Source organism: Macaca mulatta, chromosome 17 (assembly GCF_049350105.2).
Source record: "Macaca mulatta isolate MMU2019108-1 chromosome 17, T2T-MMU8v2.0, whole genome shotgun sequence".
NCBI lineage: Eukaryota > Metazoa > Chordata > Mammalia > Primates > Cercopithecidae > Macaca > Macaca mulatta.
This window is the reverse complement of record NC_133422.1, coordinates 37,095,981-37,120,799: the sequence shown is the minus strand read 5'-3', so window position 1 is coordinate 37,120,799 and position 24,819 is coordinate 37,095,981. Positions and strand designations below refer to the sequence as shown.

General features: G+C 31.8%; 1 protein-coding gene and 1 long non-coding RNA gene across 3 annotated transcripts in view; one reads left to right on the top strand and one right to left on the bottom strand.

Annotated features, from left to right (window-relative positions):
• Window positions 1-24,819, top strand: part of LOC106994281 (uncharacterized) — a 146,336-nt gene that overhangs the window by 39,788 nt on the left and 81,729 nt on the right. Inside the window, exon 2 of the long non-coding RNA XR_013407646.1 lies at window positions 12,094-12,216. This is a non-coding gene — a long non-coding RNA (uncharacterized LOC106994281). The remainder of the gene's footprint in view (window positions 1-12,093; window positions 12,217-24,819) is intronic.
• PCDH17 (protocadherin 17) overlaps window positions 1-24,819 on the bottom strand; it is a 96,996-nt gene that overhangs the window by 29,729 nt on the left and 42,448 nt on the right.

Below are 24,819 nucleotides of genomic sequence, written 5' to 3'. Positions count from 1 at the left end.
TTAATATTTTAAAATATTTAAACAGTTGTATATTTACTGACTGAAAAGAAGATTCCTTCAATGTACGTGGAAAAATGTGGTAGAAAATCTTTATCATTTTTGAGAGAAACAATAGTTACCACAAAGAACAGAAATAGAGAAATGGTAAGAATATCCATATAAAATATTAAGCTAATCAAAAAACTTTAAACCAAATTTAGAGTTATAAAAGAAGCAATACGAACATGACTTGTAAAAAAAAAAAGTATTACAAAAAGAAAGAAAGGTAAAACAAAAGGAGGATACAAAGGCATGAGGATTCGAATTGCAAGTTTGCAAAGAGACTGTGCAAATTAATCATACAAAACAGGAGAGAGAAATGTAATGTGCAAATGTGATGAAAGAATTCTGGTGCCGCTCACTTGAGTAATCAAAGAATGACAGATCAATAATTAAAATTATAAAGATGGCTGGGAGAATAATTTCTTAGGAATTCAGGAAATTAAAAGAAACTTTCACCTTTTTTCAATTTGGGTATATAAAAACAAAGATATGTGTTATTTCACACACATACACACATACACACTTTAAAAACACAAATCAATGAAACAGAACTGAGTATGAACTTTCTAGTATCTCTTTTGACAAAACGTCAATGCCTACAAGGGAACGCATACACATTAAAATACTACAAGCTGAAACCATTGAGATGTACCATGGCTGGTAATTATCTAGGACACTAAAAGATCCTGGCAAAAGTTACTCTAATAAATCTGCCATTATCTCTAATACTTCAAATCTGTGCCTTGAGCTAAACACTTGTCAAAATGGAGCTCTGTTTACATATAATTGAATCAGAGTGAGTGAAAAAATATGTCAAGCTGGTTTTCTAGCTACCGTTTTGTTTTTTGTTTGTTCCCCCCCCCCTTTATCCTTTCAATTTTTGACATAAAATAGCTAGTATTTTATTCTGATTTTCTGCAAGGTGCTATAGATCACTTTCCATTTTTCAATTTCTCATAAAGATATGCTACATAATGTGAAGGTCACTGCTCATTTGAGTTCTTTCACTCTGAAAGGCCGGCATTAACAGTGTTGAAGGCCATTTTATTAGGCATCATTTCGGATCATTATATCTCTGTAACCTGAATGAATCAGCTTCAGAGTGAGAGACAATATGTTGGAATATTTTTTGAGTGGATCACATTATTCAATGATTTCTGTGGAATAGGTAAACTTATTTCACTATATCGTGCTCAAAATTAGCAATTGAAATTGTGAAAAGCATGATATGCTATTTGGTGTCTTTCAGTAACATGAGCAGGAATAGTGCCCATACTGTAAAATCAGTCTCTGTTTTCCAGGAAGGATCGAGAAAGCAGCATGATTTTTCTCAGCCCCTGAAAACCAATATTTAAGCACTAATTTTATCTCAAACAGAATATTTATGTGATAAACTTTCTAGCCTCAATTTTCCTATAAGGTCAACAGGGAAAGTTTGTTTCCATAAATATATTCTAGGAATGGTACTTTAGCATATGAATAAGGAATCTTAAGTTATTTTTTAAAAATAACTAAACAAGATAAACTCTCTATGTGTGTGTGTATATATATGTATATGTCTTTCTATATATATTTCTGTATATATTATCTTCATACTTATATATAGAAATGAATCAATTCAATCAATTCAGAACATGTTCTAATTCTAGGCACCACAAAATACATTAGGTCCAGGTAAAATGTTACTTGAAGAAATGTTTTTGTACAATGTTGCATCAAATGTATATGGTGCTGCTTTTTCAAGGCCATGAATTTTCACTATCATTGAATTCAGATGCCCCACTGCTGTGATGTGGTTATCTGCAGAAACAACTGAAGAATATCAGGACTACTAAAAAATATTTTAATATATTTGAAAGACTGGTAGAAACCCAAAGTAGAATTATGACCTATTTAATTTCACATAATAAATACAATTTAAATTTATTCAATGTGAAGTACCCCCGAACTAGGATTTTTGGTTCTGTGTTTTGTTACTGACTCCTTTTCCAACTTTCATTTGTACCCTAGAAAAAAAAATCACTTTTGTTTTGAGCTCTAGGATGAGTATGTTAAAGATACACAGTCGGTGTTTTATTTCATTATTTGAAATCTATAGTCTTTTTTCTTCTAAATACCGTTTTCGATTGTTTAACTTTTGACTCTACAGAAAGCGTATATAATGACAGTTATTCTTATCCAGCCAGTATGAATTGTTAACAGGAGGCTCACAGTTTAACTTTTGATAGTAACATATTATTACAAGCCTAAATATCAGATAACAATGGTAACATAGCAATTCATGCTGGATATAATAAATAGTTGGCTTCTTAACGTCATTTAGCCTATTTTGCTTATTTGGCAAGATCAACGATTTTTTTTTCTCTATGTGAGTTGTATACATTTGATGTTAAACCTATTAACACAAATCTAAAAGGATGACTTAAAAATCCAGTATCTCTTGAGGAAAAAAGAAAACCGTCTTAGATTTCTAGCACAGAACACATGCAAAAATTTGCTAAATCACTGTTCTGCAACATGGCTAATCTGCATAAAACCATTTACTTTATGAATAAATAAGAACTACTCTGTCTAGCCATGAGAGATCAGAAAGAATAAAAACCAGCCTGAATTCATGGGGTTTTCACTTAATGAAAACAAGCTCATGCAGCTTAATGAAGAGAGGGGCATTTGAAATCTGAAGCAGGTGCCCCAATGGAAAGAAAATTGCCTCCATAAAGGATGGACTCCCCACCTTAATAAAAGCAAATGATCCCACTTGATGCAAGTATTTCCTAATGATTTCTTCAAGCCTACTTTAAAATACAAAAAAAATTAAGAATTATTTAAAACAAACCAAATGGGCAATTATCAGTTTGTTGAGACTGTCAATCAACTGTGGATGTGGGAGGAATTTAAGTAGATGAAAGCACTGCCAACCTTTATATTTGACTCCTTTCTTCTACTAAAACAGACAAAAACTTTAGCAATTTCACTGCCATTTAGAAAGAAAAAAAGGCTTTTTCCTCATTGTGAATCTCAAGTTATAGATCTGTTCTAATTTCCTTTGTTAATACTCAAAATGTGTAAAACCTGGCATTTTGCTTAAAAAACAGAACCCCTAACTTCCTTTATCCCGTGTAAATGACAAAATAAATTTCAATTTTATTATTAATTATTTGAAATATATTTTAAAATATGGTATATTTTAATGGATACCATATAAGATAGGCTTCAAAGAATTAATCCTAAGGCATTTAAAAACAGTCCAATTATTTTCCATATTTTTTTTGCAAAAAGTATATATCCGTATTTTCCTTTATTAAAATGATCTATTTTAAGTAACATTAACATTTCCATCAATATTCTATTTTATTACATTTCTCTACACATTTAAGATGGTTTTCTTAAAATATTGGGAATAAAACATAATTAATTTACACGAAATTAACAATCAACTTTTTTTGAACATTTGTAAAATAAGAATTTGGTTGTCTAAAAATAAAGATTTAAATAATTTTATGTTATCTGCAGTTTTTCCTTTGTATTCTAGTCAAGATACTCAGTATCTTAGTTAGCCAGTATTTTCATCAAATGTGTCTGTTGAAAGTCAAAAGCAACTAGTTTGGAAAATCAAGGTAGTAATTACAAATTAAATATAAAGATCAATCATGTAGTCCTATTCTTTACTAAGAACAACCGTTATGTTATCATATGTATAGAGTTACAGGGTTCACACATTGTATTCACATGTATCAATACACTTGAACTTCATCTTGAAAGAGAGACCACTGCTAACAGTTTGGGATTTCAAATGAGGGTCCTGAAACCAAAGAGTTAAAGGGACTTGATCTATATCAGCAACTGACAAAACTAAACCAGGTCCCAGATTTTCTGCTTAATTGTCTACTTTTATATGAAACAACAATATATCCTGGATAAAGCAGAGACTTTAAGTTATAAGAATGCTTATTGAGCCATGATTTGTTTTTTAGTAATATGGAAATAAGATATAAATTAGAATGGTTTTAATCTTTGAGGACAGAAATGATATAAGTAAAGGGCTGAATATTAAGTAGAGACATGGTAGTGGCAATTTTGTAATCTACCACATTGGTCCACAACACTTAAATTTGGTCCCAATTTTCCATCCCTAAATTGATGTTTCTTCATAAAGTGTTGTTTTGAGGTGGTAATTATAACTGCCAGACTATATGTTAAAACTTGATTGATTTTCATAAAATAGTTAGAGTGAATACATTTCTTTCCCCTGAAGACAAAATTCACCTTTAGAAACTAATCTTTTCCATCCTTTCCTCCATGACCCCCACCATTCTGTCTTTCCTTTCTTCTTCCCTGCCTTCCTTTTCTTTCTTTCTCTATTTCTCTCATTTTATCTGGAACCTCAAATTTATCTTGTGTGCCTTCATATGAAAACCTCAATTTGGCAGCATCCTAAAACCAAGGGTTTATGCTAAAATTGTTCAATGAAAATCAAAAATTTACAAACTAAATATGATCATCTCCTTCCTTTTTGACAGTTATTTTTTTTTTAATGTAAATTATCAATATACTTGAAGCTTTTGTTTTGTGACTGATGCACTACAATAAATAGATGGTACCTCAATCTTCCCTTTTTCTCTGTACATTTGATTTTAATTTATTTAGAAAAGAAAAACATAATTGATTTCAGTTTTTTCAGTCAGTAGGAGACTTTTCTAAAAATTCCATTCAACTGGATAATTGAGACTTGCACTTATAAAAATGTGTCCTACTTAGTAAGTATCCTGGGCAGCAATCAAGTGGTTAATAAAATACAAAACACTAAAATCTATATAGCACAAAAGGCCAATATCTTTCTATTCCTCATCAAGGAATTACAGAAACATCCTGACCCAGCTCTTTGGACACACAGGAGTTGCCATCCTGATTCGGATCCTTGATTAATATACTCTAGAATGATACATCTGGCAATGGCCTACATAAGATCTCTCTAAGGACTGGAGAAAAAATAGACTATTAAAATGGAACAATTATACTATCAAATACTGTAACTGTTTTTTTGGTTTTCAGATAAATTTTTAAAAAGATTAAAAATTTTTTAATAATAAAATGTTGACCTCAAGAAAAAGTACTTCACTTCAGGAAAGTATTTTAAAAAAATGAAAACACATAATATTTACCATTTTATAGTTTCTTTTAGAAACTTACCCTAGTGTTAAATGTGTTTATTCAATAATTGAATTTGATTAGGATATCTTTTGAAGGTTCAAATTTCCTTTTAACTTCTGAAGTAAAGAATGTTCCCTAACACTTTCTGGACATGCATTTTTTTAATAGGAGGAATATATATACATATATAAATACACACACACACACACACATATATATATATATATATATATATATATATATATATATGAATGCACAGGGCTAGAAAGGGACAAAACAAAAGAAAGTCCTTCATTCTCATCAAAATCTTTTCATATTCATTGCTCATTGGATTCTAACAATTGCTCTTTATGGTAAGTATACAAGGTATTGCTGACATAATTTTACAAATAAGAAAGTAGCTATTATAATGTAGCAATTATATTATGTTCCAAAACTGTTGCAAACAGAACTCATGCCCATTGGGCATTTTTAACAACAAACATCTTTAGCTGAGAAAACAGCATAAACCCATACATTTGGACTGATTTACCAACTTCTAGCTGTCACATCTTGACAACTGAGTAAATACTCAACTTTTGCCAAATCAAGGTAGGATTGATTTCATTTTACATCTAACTTGATCTAGGTGGAAATAAAACACTTGGCTATGAAATATGCAAGATGTGCTGCCTAGACTTGCCTGGTATGCCATTCTTAAGTCATTTACCTCAAAAAAGAAAATAAAAAAACACTTGATTGAATGCTGGATCTCTGTACCTACAATGTGTAAGTTGGAAGTATTCCTGCAACCTCCTTTGACTTTAACTGGTCTCTGAAGACATAACTTATATAGAAAGATGAAATCTAAAATGTAATAGTTTGAAAATTTTAAAAAGAAAATCAAGAATTTGTAAAACTTTTTTTTTCTAAAGAAAAGAAGAGATTATAAAATGTGAGAAAAATAACATAAAAGACCTATATAATTAGAAAAATAATTATTTGGACTGAAATGTTTTTTAATAATTTAATCTTTTATAAAAGATATCTGTGTAGCTGAAAGTTATAAAATCATGCAATCATTTTTAAATTATTGTGTCTCTCCAGCCATCATATTAGAAATAATAAGATCCAAATGATTTTAAGTGAAATCAAATTTAAGAAACTTAAGAAATTCGATTTATAAAATTTGACTTTATTCATCATTTCCAAATAATATATATAGGACTCACATCCACTCTAACCTATCTGTAATTCCTCTAAGTTAAACCTTAAGAAATAAAGTATGAAAGAGCAATGTAAAATATTTAAACGAATCAGAATCTCAAGATCTAAGCATTCTTTAGAGAAGATATTTTGTATCCTAACTCCTTGATATATATATGAATGTAAGTGAACAGATATACCAAATTTCTTAAATTTTTTTTTTTTTTTTTTTTTTTTTTTAATACGGAGTCTCGCTCTGTCGCCCAGGCTGGAGTGCAGTGGCGCGATCTCGGCTCACTACAAGCTCCGCCTCCTGGGTTCACGCCATTCTCCCGCCTCAGCCTCCGGAGTAGCTGGGACTACAGGCGCCCGCCACCTCGCCCGGCTAGTTTTTTGTATTTTTTAGTAGAGACGGGGTTTCACCGTGTTAGCCAGGATGGTCTCGATCTCCTGACCTCGTGATCCACCCGCCTCGGCCTCCCAAAGTGCTGGGATTCCCGAATACTATTTCAGTTCACAATTAGTTATCATACTGAAACGAAAAAAAAAAAAATATTGGTCTGCATTCAGGTGTTCACCTTTATTATTTCAATGAGCACTAACTTTCTTGGTATTTGAAAACCATGGAAATAAATGAAAGTGGAAATCTTGACAACAGGCACATCCCTGGAGATAAGTACAGAAACTATAACCTCCTATCCAGGCTGAGTCATGGATTTCTTTTTGACTATGGAAAAGCTGAGAAATTCCACTGTCTCTATTTCTTCTATTGAAAAACAAAAAATCTTTATACTTCTTATATCTATGTATTTGTGAGAGAAATGGGCATACAATAACTTGATTCTAAAACAAGTTCAAATAAATAAAAATCCAAAGGTTTTATGATGTGCTTCACCTTACTGTTAAAGACATATAATGTATAATAAAATGTGTAACTTGTTTTTTAATTGAAATAGTAGTATTTAAAATGAGATTTATGTTTATAAGCTGAGCTGGGAAAACTAACCAAGCTCTTTTTCTCCCCTTTGAAAGGGAAGGCTTGAAAGGGTGACTAAAAAAGAAAAGAGTAAGAATGAAAGAAAAATAATACTCAATCTAAAACAAGTGAATATTAAAATACAAGTTAATTTGTGTTCTTTCCATCTTCTTTTCATGTTGCCACTTTTAGAGATGTGTTCCAATAAAAGGATATGAAATACATATAGCATTTTAACATTCCCAGATGTAGCTCTTATACATTGAATAAAACATTTGAATTACTATAAAAGTAGCTGAATTAGTTTATGGCACATCTTAACTCATTTTAGTATGAAAGTTCTAAAAGTCTTATTTCATTGTGAATACAATCCCTAAATGCCAGCCTAGTTAACTTCAAACATATTACAATATTTAAAAAGTAAAACTTCAAATTACTACAGATATAATTAACTGTTGATAAACCAAGAGAGCAGTTAGTTAATGTAACATTCAATGGATGTATGGAAATAAAAATTGTCAGTATGCTTCCTGGGCATGGGTAAGAAATTGAGACTCTCTCATTTATTTATCCATAAAATTGCAGACAATTTAATAATAAGCATAGAACTGTTACTCAAGGCATGAAATGCTAAATATCAGTGTCTGGTTACCAGAAAATAGAGGATGAAAAGAAATAGTAAGAGAAAATGTTATCAGCCTGCACCATGAAACATTATCAAGTTGAAATTATCTTCCTGATTTTATAAGCATTTTAACTTCCTGTTCTCACTGGCATTTATTAAACCATAAGTCACCTTAAATTGGTTTACTTGTATTAAAATTTAATAAGCTCTAGTATAATTTCAAAATAGAAAGACAGTCTGATATACATTCAATAGGTTTGCCTTCAATTCAAAAATAAAATACCTATATTAGTCATCATAACAATAATGTGTTTATTAATTAGGCAAAGGCAAAATATGTAAGGAAACTATACATTCATACTGGCAGCAACTAAAATTATCCTAGATAGGCCACTGTCTCCATGAATTAAAATTTAAATAATTTTCTTTCTCATGGATTCCCTTTCAACTTACCCATTTCTAGTTCTAAATACACAAGGGAGATGTGTAAAGCTATTTGTAAAGCTTTTAAGCTTTTAATTGATGTGTACACTTACTACATCTATGAGTACCAAAAATAGCTTACATTCTTTTTAAAAATTAAAATGTAAATGTTAAAAGCTTTAACATTAAAAAATAATCTCAAAAGAGACAAATAGAGTAATACTTGGTTTACTCCCCACTTTTTATCTCTCCATGGTTCTTATGTTTTTGGTTTTCTCCATGATTACCTTTTATTTCATCATTAAAAAAAAATTATCTATTATTAGGTTGGTCATAAGTTCAGATTTTTCCTGAACTATTTGTCCCGAACTATTTGTCCCAGTGAAAGACTTAAAAGTGTCCCTTTCATCCTCAAAAATTAGCCATTTTGAATAATAAATTATATGATCATCCTACTAAATATTTTCACTATGTGCTATAAACTATAAAAATGGTCATGTATTGAGTGAACTAAGTTCATTTTAAATGAACAAAAAGTTTGCTTCATTTTTTCTACTTCTTTCACTTAATAACAGAATTTTAGCTGAAATAATTAAATATTTCTTCATAATTACTTCGTATTTAATTTTGGTAAACACTTTTGACTAATGAATTGGTAGTTACCAAAGAATTATTAATTTATTATACTTCCAATGAGCAAGAGTTAAAGAAAAAATATACATATTGCAGACACTATTCTGAGGCTGTAATTTTTAACTCAAATGCATGTAATTTAAATGTCTGTAAAATGATTCTGCCAAAATGTTGATACTGCATTTAAAAACCACAAGGGATACCATTTTCAAAGGTTATACAGTTATACTGTCAAATGAAGGGCATACAATACAGCTAGTTAGAGTAATGCAATTAGTGAACATGCTGTGCTTAGATTATCATAAAAACTATACCTGGCACAAGATAAAGATTTCATGATTTATATCACACATAAATGATACTAAAAAGGACTTATATTTATGGATTATGCATTGTATCAAATTTTTCTACTCACAAAAATTTTCAGTTTTATTGAGATGTCATACTCTTTCATTATAAATATACATTACATATACATTTCACCTGAAGAAATTCATGATTTTACTTGTTTTCACCTTTCCTATTTAGTTTCAGTCGCATAATTTGATTTTAAAAAAGGTATATGACTCTTGAGTATTATGGCAATAATTTTAGGTTTTCTAAACTGTTTTATCTAAAACTTGAACTCCCTTACACATCATTAAATGGTCTGCTTACATTCTAATTAGATGAAGAACCTTTGAATATAATCTCCTACACTCTTTACTACAGTAAGATGATATTATAGTAATTCTTAAAAGTTATTCTAGATTCTATTAGTTTACCTGATACTGCTTATTTTTGTGTTGCCACTTTTAGAGATGTGTTCCAATAAAAGGATATGAAAAGCATATGTTTTTGCTAATTTGTAAAAACACTTGTGCCCAAATAATGCCAACAATACAGTAAAAATCCAGCATTAATAAGGATAGGATGCTAGTCTAAATATTAAAATAATTATTTTTCATACATGATTTTTAAAACCTAAATATGATATATAAAAATCTAAGTATATTTCCTTCTTAAGAGTATTTTCTTTTTGGAAACTGGCCTGGTTATGTGAAGACTCTGAAGAATCTATAGCCTATTAATTTTACTTTAACTTCCTATGCAGTTATTGTTTTCATCAAGAACCTTTAAAACTATTCATATCCTTTAAAACAATAATTTTGCTTTTAGTGTCACTTCTGAAGAAAATAATTAGAGATCTTATTTTAAGACATATGTTTGCACCTGATGAAGGTGGAGGACAATCTGTTATGTGTGAGGACTTAGCTCCACTGGGGGAGCTCCCTCCACAACTTCAGCCTTGGACAGTAGTGACAGAGGGGAACAAGAGGACACATCATTATAGAAAAATTTGTGATATTCATCCTTTTGTGTGGACAAAACTTTCATCATTCTTTTCAGGTATTCATGGTCAAATTGAGTGTTTAATATTTAGTTATTTTATATATTTTAATCATAATATTTTAAATTGCTAAATACAAATGAAAGGCACTGTACAGGTTAATAATGAATGCAAACCTTCTTTTTAAATTTTTTTCAAGTGAACTCCTTCATAGCTACTCTTTGATAATGTAATTTTAGATTTTTTAAAAAGTGAGTTAGTTTCATTATTACAGAATGAACCTCAAGGGCCATTCAAATCTATATAATGCAAATGTAAATCTAATTGAGATTGAGATTGTGTTTAATCTAATAGCTAGCTACTTCTAATTTGCACACATCAAAATACCAACAAAAACATTCTAAGAACCTCCATTGAAAGAAAACAGCTTGTTTCACACACCTGGGAATAAGTTTTATTTCCCTTTCTCCTCACTCTCTTTCTCAAGTAATTGCTGATGTTTTCTTGGTCACTTTCAAATTCCTTAATTCCAATCATTTAACCTTCTTTAAATGTTTCAGAAGTAATTTACTTTCCACTTTGAAATACAGAACATAAAGTTGTTTTAATAATGAAAAGTAGAAATGTAAATGAGAATAAAATAAACTACCTAAAATTGCATTTTATCAACTGAATTTGGAATTGCACGATGTGCCATTTTTAGACTTCTATTATAACCATTATTTAACTATTCTGAATACATATTAGAGATTACTCATTTAGTGATGGTCTGGCAGTTGGGAAACTTTCTATTTTGCTTCTAACAGTTATGCATTTAAAGGATGGGGTTCACTATGTTCTTAAGAGAAAATGCTGGAATTTCAAATAAAACACAAACAGTCATAATAAAAAGATTTGTGAAACAGACCACAGTGCATTCTAGGCTGAAAAATTTTAAGTATCCCTTCTTGAGTGTTCAAGAAGTTTTCAAATTTTTTAATCATAGGCCATATTTCAAGGAAATAAACTTTCACTTTGCCTTGAGAATTCAAATATATGTTATTTTCCACTATCTAGTTTAACACCATTAGCAATGGTAGTTTTAAAGTCTGAAGTTTACATTATTTTCATATTTCCAAATCTAGTTTTTTATATTATATCTCTTCTCTAAATTACCCAGACTTTGTTTCTCCTACAGATGTCATATCCATCTAATTGCCAAATGCTGTTACTTATTTGCAAACTATCTCAAATCTTCATATTTCCACTCATACAGACCACCACATAAATTCTGGTCCATATCATTTTATATGGGAAATAGACCCAGACTGACCCCTTTGACATCATCTTTTCTCTCTTACAATTTGTCTGTGGAGTCATTGAAAAAGCTTTCCTAAATGATTGCATTAATTATATTATGCTTCTCCCTTATATTTTTGATGGTTTCCTACTGATCATTAAAAATGTTCAAATTCTCAGGTTGACATCCAAGGTTCTGCACAATTTGGTCTCAGTCCTTTTCTGCTAACGTTAGTAACTTTTAAGATAAATTTAAAATTTTTGAATTGTTTTAGATTTATAGAAAAAATTAGTTACCACAGAAAGTTCCAACTACTGCACGACTAGTTGGCTCTATTACTGACATCTTATATTGGTATGGTACATTTGTCACAGTTGATGAACAAATATTAATTAATTATTACTAACATTATTACTAGCTAAATTCAACACTTTTTTTTTTTTTTCCAGAGATGAGATCTCCATGTGTTGCTCAGGCCAGAGTGCAGTGGCAACATCGTGACTCACTGCAACTTCAAATCGTGGGCTCAAGCGATCCTCCTGCATCAACCTCCTGAGTTGTTGGGACTACAGGTGCATGCCACTATGCCTAGCTAGTTTAGAAAATTTTTCCATAGAGATGGGGATCTCACTTAGTTGGCCAGGTTGGTCTTGAACTCTTGCCTTGAGGAGATGCTCCTGCCTTGGCCTCCCAAAGGGCTGGGTTTACAAGCGCGAGCCACTATTCCTGGCCTAAAGTCCATCCTTTATTGTGATTTCCTTAGTTATTACCATATGTCCTTTTTGTGTTCTAGGATCCCATCCACCATCTGACTCCACAAATTTTTATTCTATATAAAATTGATTAAAATTTCATCACACAAATGACACACCCACAAGTAAGATAAATTTTCATTCCAACAAACTTTTATACTCAACTTCCATCCATTACTTGATATTCATATAGTAGATTTAAAACTATTTTAGACTGGTATTCATAACTAGCACAATATCAAACTACATATTTTTCCAAAAGCTTTGAAAAACACAAACATTCACTGAGGGAAAGTAAGATTTAAGAGATCAGGAATTAGGCTTTAGGCTTGTTTGTACATAATTTCACATCTTCGTTCCTTATATAGTGGCACAAATAGCTGTTGACTCACTTAATGCAAACTATATTTGAGAAGATAGAAAAGAATGTACACCACATATGTGACAAACCCACACATTGTGCACATGTACCCTAGAACTTAAAGTATATAAAAAAAGAAACATTAAAAAAAGAAAAGAATGTATACCATTTTGAAGAATCAGTAATGCTTCATATGTCAGTATTATTATTGCTATATAGATTTTACCTTGTCCAATATTTTTAATAGGTATTACATATTAAGAGCATAAAGACAATTATAAGAATTTACTTATAGTACTAAGGGACCAAGCTAGTTTTAGTCTCCCTCAAGTAAATTAGAAGAAAATTATAGATAACATACTAATTACTATCTATCACATCTATTTATCTTTGAAGATTTTAATAAGAATTTATATGGCAACACACTATTGACTCAACTTCAATTTCAGTATGATGTTGAACCAAAGCAAATAAAAAATCTGACTTCTTTTTAAAGTGATTCATAATGCAGATAGATTCCCCCAAGGCAGAATTAATTATTATACTGTATTATTAAGTGAATTTGAGTAGTTTGGCATTTTTGAACTGATATCAGAAAAATTTGGTTATGTTAGAAGAAAATGATAGCATATCACTTAAACATTGATGGCACTAACACATGTATCAAGCATATTCAAATGAACTGGTGATACCTAAGTAACAAATGTTGTGAAATGAATGTACATATTTATATTCATAACACCATAGTTCTAAAACCAATTAAGTAAAATACTTATCCTCTATTCATAAAAGCATAATACTCATAATGTAAAACCAATAACTTGCCCCGTGGCTTTAAAAAGCTGTTTCTTTCATTCTTTTCAACATTCAACATTTAAAAAATGATGGTAATGAAATATTGTCATATGAGCACAGAAATAATTAGGTTGATAAATAATGGGTTTTGAACACTTGTGTGCTAACAAATCTATGTGAAAATGCATTATTAACTACGGTTTATGCATTTTGGAATTTTAAGGACAAGTTCCTAGCAACCTGGTATAATTTCCAGGCACAATAACAGTACATTTGAGAAGTTAATAATATTCTGGTAGATGTAGGCTAGGCGTAATTCTTAAAATTTTAAAAAGCTTATGCCATTAAACTTTAAATATAAATATATGTGTTTAAATAAAATAATGTATGTTTATATATATGTGAATGTGTGGTTATGAAACAGAACATGTATTTAGTAATCAAATATAGAAAGTCAAAATTGCATCTTATAAGAACAAATCTAGGAGGAGATTTATTTCTAACATCTGGGATTCTATGTAGCCTAGTTTTTAAAAATCTCAGTACATTACAGAAGGAAAGTGTGAGCAGAAACATAGTGTTGTTTTCCTCAGTAAAAACGAAAGAAAGAAACCTGGAAAACTCTGGCCTCTGAAGATTCGTTCCCTTAACTTTTATTATTTTAAATATGGGTTCTCCTATAAGTTTAAATTTAAGGGGATCTCACCTCATGCCTCAGAGGCACATTACCCCTCTCTTTAGAAACTATTTAATATGTAAGTACTTTGCTGCTATTCCTTTTCTTGGTGATGTCTTCTTATTGCTTTTAGCAAATCTTTCATTTCTATCATTACTTTCTACACATCTCAATAAATTTAGATGAACTTACCTAAATTGATGGTTTTTAAATCAATGCATATATATATGGCTAACGGAATCAGCATTTCACAAATAAATGCCCACTACTATCTGGGTATTCAAATCGAATTATTTAATTAGAAATGTGTCTTCTGGGTACGGTAACAGAAAAGGCAGTTTCTGCATCTTGAGGAATCTTTACCAGTCTCACCTGAGCTCCTTATTATATTTACTCACAGGATAGGTTGTTATTTTGCTGATTTGTCTCTTGTGCTTCACAGTGTCGATTTGATTCACTATTTTCCTGAAGATGTCAGCTTTCCATAATTTTTGTATATACTTTATCGTACAATATCAGTTATAGACAATCAAAAGCTAACCTAAGTTTTTCTATCTTTCTCTCAAGACTACATTATGTTCTGAGCATCTGCAGTCTCTTATTTCAAGTAAAAGAGTCATACATCTCAAAATGGATTGCGCTCATTCTTTGCAATGCCCGATTCTCTTTCCACCCTTTCTATTTAATCATTTGTTTCCTCTGCACATTGTTTTTGCCAGCCAATACTACTTAACAGCCCAACTGTATTGTTAAAATCTGATGGAAGTTCTTAATACTGAAAAACATGATCATTCTATCAAGGATTTCCAACTCCCTATCAAGACGTTAAGGCCTTTATTCTCCAAATACAATCATCCCCCTGACTCCCTCTAAACTACCACCTAGGCTGGTTAGAACTTCATTATTTCTCACATGGGCTATGGTCACTGTGAAATAATAAAAAATACTTATGAGATTAGAATTAGACATCCTAAGCTAAAATTTTGGCTAAGTCACGCAAAAGTTCTAGTAACCTTAGAATGGTTATTTCCTCTATTCGAAATGAAAATAAATATGCCTGTCTCATGAAACTGTTGAAATTTTTGTACGTTCCCTGAGGTAAGTTAGACAAGTGTACATAATTCTGTTCTTTGAATAGTCATTAAATGTTGTATCTGCTTCTGACTTCAACAGAACTGCCCTAAGGCTTAAAAATTATTAATAGTTTGATATCATGTCATTTACCAGATCAAGATCCTTTAACATTTACCCACTGTCGACTTCAGGTTCTCTAAATTCTTCTGCTTAACCTGTGGTCTTAATCCTTGATCAATCTATTTTTCTTTTAAACTAATCACTGGGAATACATTGGAGGTTAACAGAAATATTTTCTTCCCACACAAAACCTGCAGACTACTGGTGGAGACAAGTTGGTGCAACAACTACAACAACAAGAACAACAACAACAAAACAGTCTCAGCACTAGATGCTTCTTTCCTAAGAAAGTAAAGAAGAAAATGCCTCAATGGGTGGTTGTAGAGTGAGCTAGCAGGCGTGACAGAGAGGATATTTTGGCCAAGGTTAAAAGTTTACATTGTTTTGGAAGTGTTGTGCATTGTAATCAGAAGAGTGAAATGACCTAATTTACATCGCAAGTGGATCACTTTCTTGCTAATTGTTGGTGAGTAAGTAACAGGACAACAAAGAAAACATATGACAAACTGAGAGGGTATTTCAAGAAAAAAGGGTAGCCTGGGTAGGGAGATACACCGGAGGTGAATGAACTGAAGAAATTTCACGTAGAACTGGGGGATGGTAACAATATGACTTAATGACAGATGTTAGCATGAGGAAGAGAAAGGATATAGTAATTCCTTTGTTCCTAACTGGAGTGACTAGGTAAATGGTAGGATTATAAGAAGGAAGATGGCTGGGGAGGGCTTGGGATAAAAGTGAAGATAAAATCCTGCCAGGTTTGGGATGGAGAAAACAAAATGGAATTTAACCAAGTATGTGGGTTTTGTTGTTGTTGTTGTTGCTGCTCTATTTTAACTGTGCAAAAACTTTGATTAGGTACCTAGAGAACTGTGAAATGTCTTATGAATACAGATGGACTACAGTGTTCTGCACATTGTAGAGTCTCATTGAAGGGGAATTAAATTTGTGTGTATAATACAGATATCTTGGAAGAGTCTGAGATAGTTCTAAACATAACACCCACGCTAGCACTTAATAAATACAGCATTAAAAAAATAAAAAGTGATCTTATTTATTGTTCAAAATTAGCAGAAGAACCATTTGGCACTGAGAGGCACTGAATTGGGAGATAGACCCTACATTTAGAATTGTCTTATTATACCTTGCTTTCACCATTGGTTACATATTAATAAGCTAAGCTTCATATATAAGGGTGGTTTTAGGGGTATATAGAAATTAAATTATTTTTAAATGGTATTAATGTGTTAACACAGAGCTTTTTGTGTCTTCTATCTATTTTCAGAAAGACTGACCAGGGTTAACTGCAGAATCTGTAGCAATAAACTAGAGATTGTTCTGGGTAAAGGCAAGTCATCTATATAAGCACCAAAACAAAACCAAAAAAAAAAAAAAAGAAAACCAGATATGAGTCTCAGGAGTAAATGCTAAGCAAGGTAAATCAAAAGAATAATACTAATAAATAATCACAATTAATCAGTTGACTAAAGGTGGTGCTGAAGTACTCTCCATAAACCTTTGAACTTAGGTATAAAGAATCAGGTTCAACTCACCTTTTAAAAGTAACATATCTTAATTCCAACTTAGAAATATTGATATAACTGTTCTGCAAACTCTCCTTTGAACATCATTATCTAAGACTGTAAATAAGTAAAAGGGATGATAGTGGAAAGAGTACAGACATGGCATAAGACAGACAACTGCTGCACTGCTAAAGGCATCAAAATGGGCAAGTTACCTCAGTTCTCTGATACTCATCTCTTAAAGGTGGTAACAGCAATATTATCAACTTGAGAGATGTGTTTAAAAGCACTTGCTGCAATGCTTGACACATAGTAGATGTTTATTAATATTTTTCTTTAAATTACCAATTATTACTAACTGATCTTTGTTATCTGATTGAATAACTTCATATGGTTTGTCATATATTTATCCTTTTTTAAGAATTTCAGTAGGAATTATATTTAACATAGGAGTGTCAGCTCTGCTGTAAAAATGAGTGGGAAAAATCAACTTTGATTATTATCAACAAATAGAAATCAATATTGCACAATATTTCTTCTGAGTTATGCTTATTGTTCAGAATAATTTCAATAAAAGTCTTGGGCACAGCAATTAAATGACATGATATTATAATATACAAAGTTTAGAGAGTTTTAAACATGCCACTGTCCTTTCGAAACTTGATGAATGATCAGCTTGGCCATCAAGTTATTTGCATTTCCAACCCTCCTCAGGTATATCATTACATAGTCATTCTAAGGCAACAACCTGACTAGGTAACCACACTGAAAATAAAGTTTTTTTTGCTGTCTGTAAAATAAGATTTAAACTCATTAGTATGGCATTCAAAGTCCTTCATAATCTGACCCCAACACATTCTTTTGGTCCAATTTATCTCCATTAAAACCCTACACTCCAATAAAAATATTTTGATTTATTTACCACTTCTAAATTATGCTATGGCTTGCTACATCTCCAGTTCTTTTATGATGTTAGTATCCCATCTTTAAACAATCAATTCACTTTTTAAATTACTGTCGATTTTTGTAATTTTTATATTTTCATCTGATAGAGAGTCCACTTTCAAGACCCTATTACAAGCTCGTGTAATTTGTGAAGTCATTCCTTATTTGCTTCTCTAACAAAATTAATTATATATACATACACACATACATATATATATGTAGATATATATATATATATGTATATAAAGTAGATATAACATTTACCTAATGGAATTACAGATCAATAATAGAGAGTTGATATCCTCAAAGACAAAGCACTTCAAAGGCAAACAGTGTCATATACATGAGTGTTGAAGTAATATTTACCGAATTACCTTATCCATATATTAATTAATGATAATGAGATCCGGCTCTGAACATCAAAACATAACCCCATGAGTAAAGGAAATATTCTCAGATTTATATTTACTTAAGATGTAATCTATTGTCTATTGTTTTCTAACAGAGTGGAGTAATGATTGCATACATCATGAAGTTATTCTGTATGCATTAAAATTTTCTCAGCTTTTCTTGCCATCTCCCATTAAATACTACAAATACTGTTAGCTTGTAAAGGTAAAAGGTCAGATATCTGTATAAAGAATATTATGTAATGAACACAGTAATTCAAATTAGAAAGAAAATGACTCTGAACAAAAAACAATTTCATCTTTCTATATGAATTCTCAAATCCTCAAAGAAAATAAAATCTAGGCCAGACAAATCAATTTCCATGAAATATATATTTTGTTTTAAAAATAAACCCAGTGTCAGAGGTAAAGGTGTATTTATTATTGGTCTGCAAATCCTAAAAGTGCTATTCAAAATGATCCTATGCTGTGATTATACATTACCATGTGCCTAGATTACTTTTTAGCTTCCCAAAGTAAATATTTATTATATTTACTTTGGCTAGACGAAATAGTCCATCATCACTTATACTCTTTTTTTTTTTTTTTGTATCCAGTCCAAAGATTCCTAACTGCACAATTCTATTACAATTTCATAGAATATTGGATTAAATAATGTATCTTGGTAGTAGATAAATTTTTTTCATTATACAACTGCTTAAATCATCATCAATATAACTTGTCAAGAATTTTAAAAAGGAAAAGCTGTAACATGCAACTTAAATATAAGATAAGACTGCATATTCATTATTCATAATTTTAAAATAAAAAAATCCACATCTCGAAGTAACTTTGTTACTTTTTTGGTGAATAAAACTGACTTGAACTGGCATAGGTTACTTATATTAGGAATTTAACCCATTTAGTGAGAGTATTCAGATTTCTCACTACACAGTGTTAATGTGTTTGATTATGGATACTGCCACAGAATCCAGTGGAAATGATACATAATGTATGTATATGCACTATAGCACCTTTCTAAGATCAGAAAAATTCTTAACTCTGGAAAGCACAGAGTTTCAATGATTATAGGCCTAAATATCATAACATCAATTTTCAAAAATCCATGAGAACTATGAGACTGAAAAGTAAAGAAAAAATTAATTTTAACTTGTTAAAATATTTGGTTTGATATATTCCATGCCCCTAAATCTTTTTTTTTTTTTTGCAATTATAAATATGAAATAATGGCCACATGTGTTTTTGACACATATGCACCTTGTGGTAGAATATCTTGGTAATTTTCTTAGCTTCTCTGAATTTTTACGTATCTGAGTGTCATTTATATAAGTGTTTATGTGAAATAAGAGATTCGTGGACTTTGCCCTGCACTTTATAGAAAAGATTAGAGCCACCTATTATAAACTACCAGTAATTGTTTACCCTTTTCTTCCACATCTATGTTTATGTTTTCAAATTTATTTCTTCATTCCTTTCTTTACAGGAGAAGAGTTTATCTTTACTTTAAAGCTAGCCTCCCCATCATGCTTCAGTTAATATTCTTTTTCTAGCCCAATCCTTCAATATTTCCTCCTAATTGGATCAGCTGCTTTAGTATATTGACACTCAATTTTCTTGAATAGTAAAACCTTTTTTCATTCATAGCACTATCTTCCTTAGCTACCCCAGCTCCCTCTCCATTACTTGCTATGTTTTCTTTGAAACAGGAGGAAACTTTCCGTCTCCAATCTCTGACCATAATTCCTTGGCATATCCCTCTTCAAAAAAAACCTATGTATCATATACGATATGATGTTTTGAGGAGTGTGTGTGTGTATGTGTGTGTGTATATATATATATGTGTGTGTGTGTGTATATATATATATTCACACATTGTGAAATAGTTAAATCTGGCTAATTAAAAAATGTATTACTTCACATAGTTATTATGTATGTAGGGAGAACACTTAACATCCACAGTCTCTGCATTCTTCAAGAAAACAATGTATCATCTTTAACCATAGTCACCATGCTGTACAGAAGATCTCTTGAACTTATTTCTTCTAACTGTAATTACATATCCTTTGACTTACATCTCTCTAATCCTCTAGCCCAGCCTCTCAACCACTTCGGCCTCTGGTAACCACCATTTGACTCTCTACTTCTGTGAGATCAGCTTTTTTGGATTCCACATGAGTGAGATCACACAGTATTTGAGTTTCTGTGCCAGGGTATATCCTTTTGAAATCTCTTATCTTTAACGTCTTAACTCCTCTCATGGAAATCAGGAGTGACCTGTCAGTTGTCAGATTGTATAGTTGTTTCTTGAACTTCATTGTGTTAGATTTCTCTAATGAATCGACATTGTGTGTTTTTGCCTAGCTTCGGCTACTGTGACTATGTAGCTTACTACCCCTTTCCTTCCTTACTGACTATGGCTTTCCTCTTCTTGCTGATAACTCTTCTGTCTCTGTCCATTCTCCTCTGAACACATCAAACAATTCATTGAAACATTGTATATATATATCTTCTATATATCATGCTTGTTTATGCGTGTAAGTTTCTCCTTATCTCTCAAAGTAAAATTCTGTTCATCTCCTAAGTCCTAGCTCAAATTTTAACTCTTACATGAAATCTTCACTGAGTAAGTATTAGTATTCTATCCCTCCTCTTTAAAAGCCCCAGAGTTTTTCATTTATACCTAAACAACAATACATTATTTTTCTACATTTTACTATATTTTCAATATATATTTCATTTTCATTACTGGATTGTAAATTCTTTGAAATAGTTTTCATAAGTCCCAAGAGAGTCTAGGGAATTTGCTAGGAATCCTCACTGGAACGTAAGCTCTATGTGAGCAGGAATGTTTGTTTCACTTACTACTCAATCTTTAACACTTGAAACAGTATCTGTCACATGCCAGAAGTGCAATATACATTTGTTGAACAAACATTCAACATGACAACTAAGACAGTCCTATATGCATAGTGGGCACGAGATAACAAGTTAGTTAAAAATTCAAAACATATTTTTTCAAGTAAATGCTTCTTCTTTCAAAATAGTGAGTTTGAAAAGTTATATATTTATGCCAGTCACATATAATCACATATTTGGGACTGCCCTCCGAACTAGTTTGTGAATCATAAAATACAACCAGCTCAGTATATTTTATTCTAAACAGACACAGCATTATTCAGCTAATATATTGACGTAATTTGGCTATCAATTATACTTGGCCGGAAATGAAATCTAAAAACTGTAAGTTTCAGTGAAATATCTCATCTGGGGGTCTCTAGATTTTGGATTTCCACAGAACATACTGAGTATTTTTCTTGGCAGGCTGAACTATTACTGACCTCTTCCTCTTCCTAGCTTCTTAGTGTTGTGTTCTGTGGGATTACGTTATGAGCCCTATTATCTTTACCCTATTATCTTTTCTCCCAATATTCTTTCTCATTAATTTACTTGGATTTAAGTATGGTTCTATGCCAATAACCTGCAAGTTTATATCTCCTGACCTCTCTGATTGCCAGACTGTGATTGCCAGCTGCCTTTCCTGATACTTCCATATGGGTGCCTCAGACATTTCTAATTAACATGTCTAAATCTAAACTCTTCTTTATAAAGCCCAAATGTTGTTCCTGCAGTGACCTCACCCTGTCTTCACCACCTTACTAAACTAGACTATTGTTTAGGAAGCTACTTAAGTCACAATTCTAAAATACAACAACACATCAAGTTTTATACTACCTGATTGTTTTCTGAAGGTTTTCTCAAAGATCTGGTTAAGTTTTATTTTTGTTGTTATTTTTTGTTTTTCCTAGCATCCCTGGAAAAAAATTTCAAATGTTCCACATTACGGAGTCAATTTTAATAAACATATAAGCATTGGACATTAAGAAATAATTAACATATACATAACATTAAAAACTTAATTAAGGCAAGAAATAATTCAATTAGTATTCCATTTAGTTAGACATTAAGTCATTTTTTCCTTTAGAATTTCTTATCCCAAAAGCTAATTTCAAATAGAATGCTAAGCAATCCTTTATCATTATAAAAGTAGTGGTATAGATCAAAACAAGTTTTTAATCATTTACTTTGTTCATTCCTCCTACCTCTTCACTACTCTGGACCTCATTTTCTCTTGCCTTGGGCTACCTCCCAAGCTTCCTAATTTATTCCTCTCTCCCGACATATTTCCAGAAACATCATCTCTTTAAAATGCAAGTTTGCAATGTTACCTCCTGAGCACCCCTAATGGCTCTCTATCAGGCTTTGCATCACTGGGCTTCCAGCCACCTCCCTAGTCTAGTATCTGCCATTCCTAGTCTCATACATCGCTACTCATCTGCACCTCACAGCAACTTGCCATACACTGGTTCACTTCATCTGTGCTTCTGAGTGTTTCCTGTCATCCTCCCTCGTCTGACTACTCTGCCAAGTGTGCAGAAGGGTCTGCTCAAATGTTTCTTACTCCACAAAATCTCTTTGATTCCTTAAATCTGGGCTGGGTTTTCACTCTACATGAATTTTGTGGACATATGTCTCACTGCCCTGACCTCATAGTTTATATGTCAGATTCTCTTCAGATTCCCTTATGACAGTGTGCGCTCCCTGAAAACCCAGTCTGTGCCTCAGCTCATCTGTGTATTCCATGGTATAGCTGTTTATTTTAAAACAGTGAATGAATAAATGAATGAGTTAAAAGCTTTCCTGTTTCCATGATTCCTTACAACACTAAGGAAAGAATCAATGAGCAACAGATAAGAGAAATGGAGATATTGTTCACAGACTGACAAAATATATACATCCTAGTGTTTGGTGATAATGCAGTAGTGTCAGTGGGTACATCTGAGCTTTCATTCAATATATGTTAAAGGATCAAGAATGAAGCTCTCAAAAATGACCACTTACATCTTCAGATTTCCTCCAGGTAAGGAAATGGTGCTGCTACAGGTTTGATGTGCCTATTTGGAGACTTTGAAGTCTCTATTGTGTGTTATGGAAATGGCTTGGTAGGATGGAAAGAGTCCTAAAGTGGAAAACTACAAACCTGGAACTAGTATTGCCTTTGCCACTAACATGAAGACTCAATGGAAACTGTTCTCTTACTTATAAAATGGAGGCATTATACTTCAGGTTTTCTTCTCACCATAATGTTTTGTAATATGGTTTTTAAAAGAACAGAGAACTTCTAATATTGGAACATGCTCTCAAAGTGAAGTAAGAGAAAATTTCTGGGGAATGTTTTGGACCTATTAAATCAACAAAATTATTTCCTTAAGTTCTTAATTAACTGATGCTGATAACTTGTCTGAATCTTAATAGTGTATGGGCACACTCCTAGTTTCATAAAAGTGTACTTAATAATAGTACATGATTTGTCTTAATAAAAAATAAAAAAGGTAGGCACAGTGGCTCTAGCTTGTAATCCCAGCACTTTGGGAGGCTGAGGCAGAAAGATTAGTTGAAGCCAGGAGTTTAAGAGCAGCCTGGCCAATGAAACAAGACCCCGTACCTACAAATAAATTTGAAAAATTAGCCAGGTGTGGTGGTGTGTGTCTGTAGTCCTAGCGACTTTGAAGGCTGAGGTAGGAGGATCACTTGAGGCCAGGAGATCAAGGCTGCAATGAGCTGTGATTGCAATATTGCACTCCAGCATGGGCAACAGAACGAGATCCTGTTTCTAGAAAGAAATAGAATGAAATAAAAAAATAAAACAAAATATTGTCATTATAATAAAATCTAAAAAAGGAAAATCCTCTGATGTGTTGAGATATTTACTTGAAAAATACAATAATTATAAGGCAGGAGAGGGCTTTTAGGACTTTCGGAAACACGGTCCCAGCATTCCCTAATTTTATTCCCTAATTTTAGCAAAAGCAAGATATTATCAAAATCACATGAGTGATTTTGATAATATCACTCATGGTAAATCATACAACACTTGTTAGGAGGCTTTACAATGAGCAACAAATATGAGGATCATAAAATCTCTCTATTTTCATGATACCAGCTGCTGGATTCTAGAAGCAGATGTTTGCACATGTGAAAAATATATTGAAACTTTTAAAGTTAGGTAAACCATGGGGCAATTGCAAACTTTGGTAAGCAAAAGTAAACTGAAGCTGCATACAATTTGGGAAAAACACTTTATCCAGAAAACATAAACAGAGATGAATTTTGAAAGTCTTGAAAGACAGCACAGGAGGGTGCGAAAGTTGACACTGAGATGCTATTAGATGAATGCATTCTAGTAAAACCTTACAGGGATTGAAAATAATTGGAAGTCCTGGCAAATAGTGCAGTTTCTTACATGCCACCTATGTGAATTACAAAGCAACAGTGTCCTTAAACATTTCTAAGTATTTTTTTTTCCTGGTATTAAACATTCAATAGTTTCTTCCTGTCCCCCATATGTGATAGTAATTTTCTATTTCCTTCCTAAGACAAATTTACTATTAATAAGCTTACAGCAGCATTTCTTTTAAAAATTGTTTTCAGAGACCGGCAGGTAGCCACTACAAGGAGGGA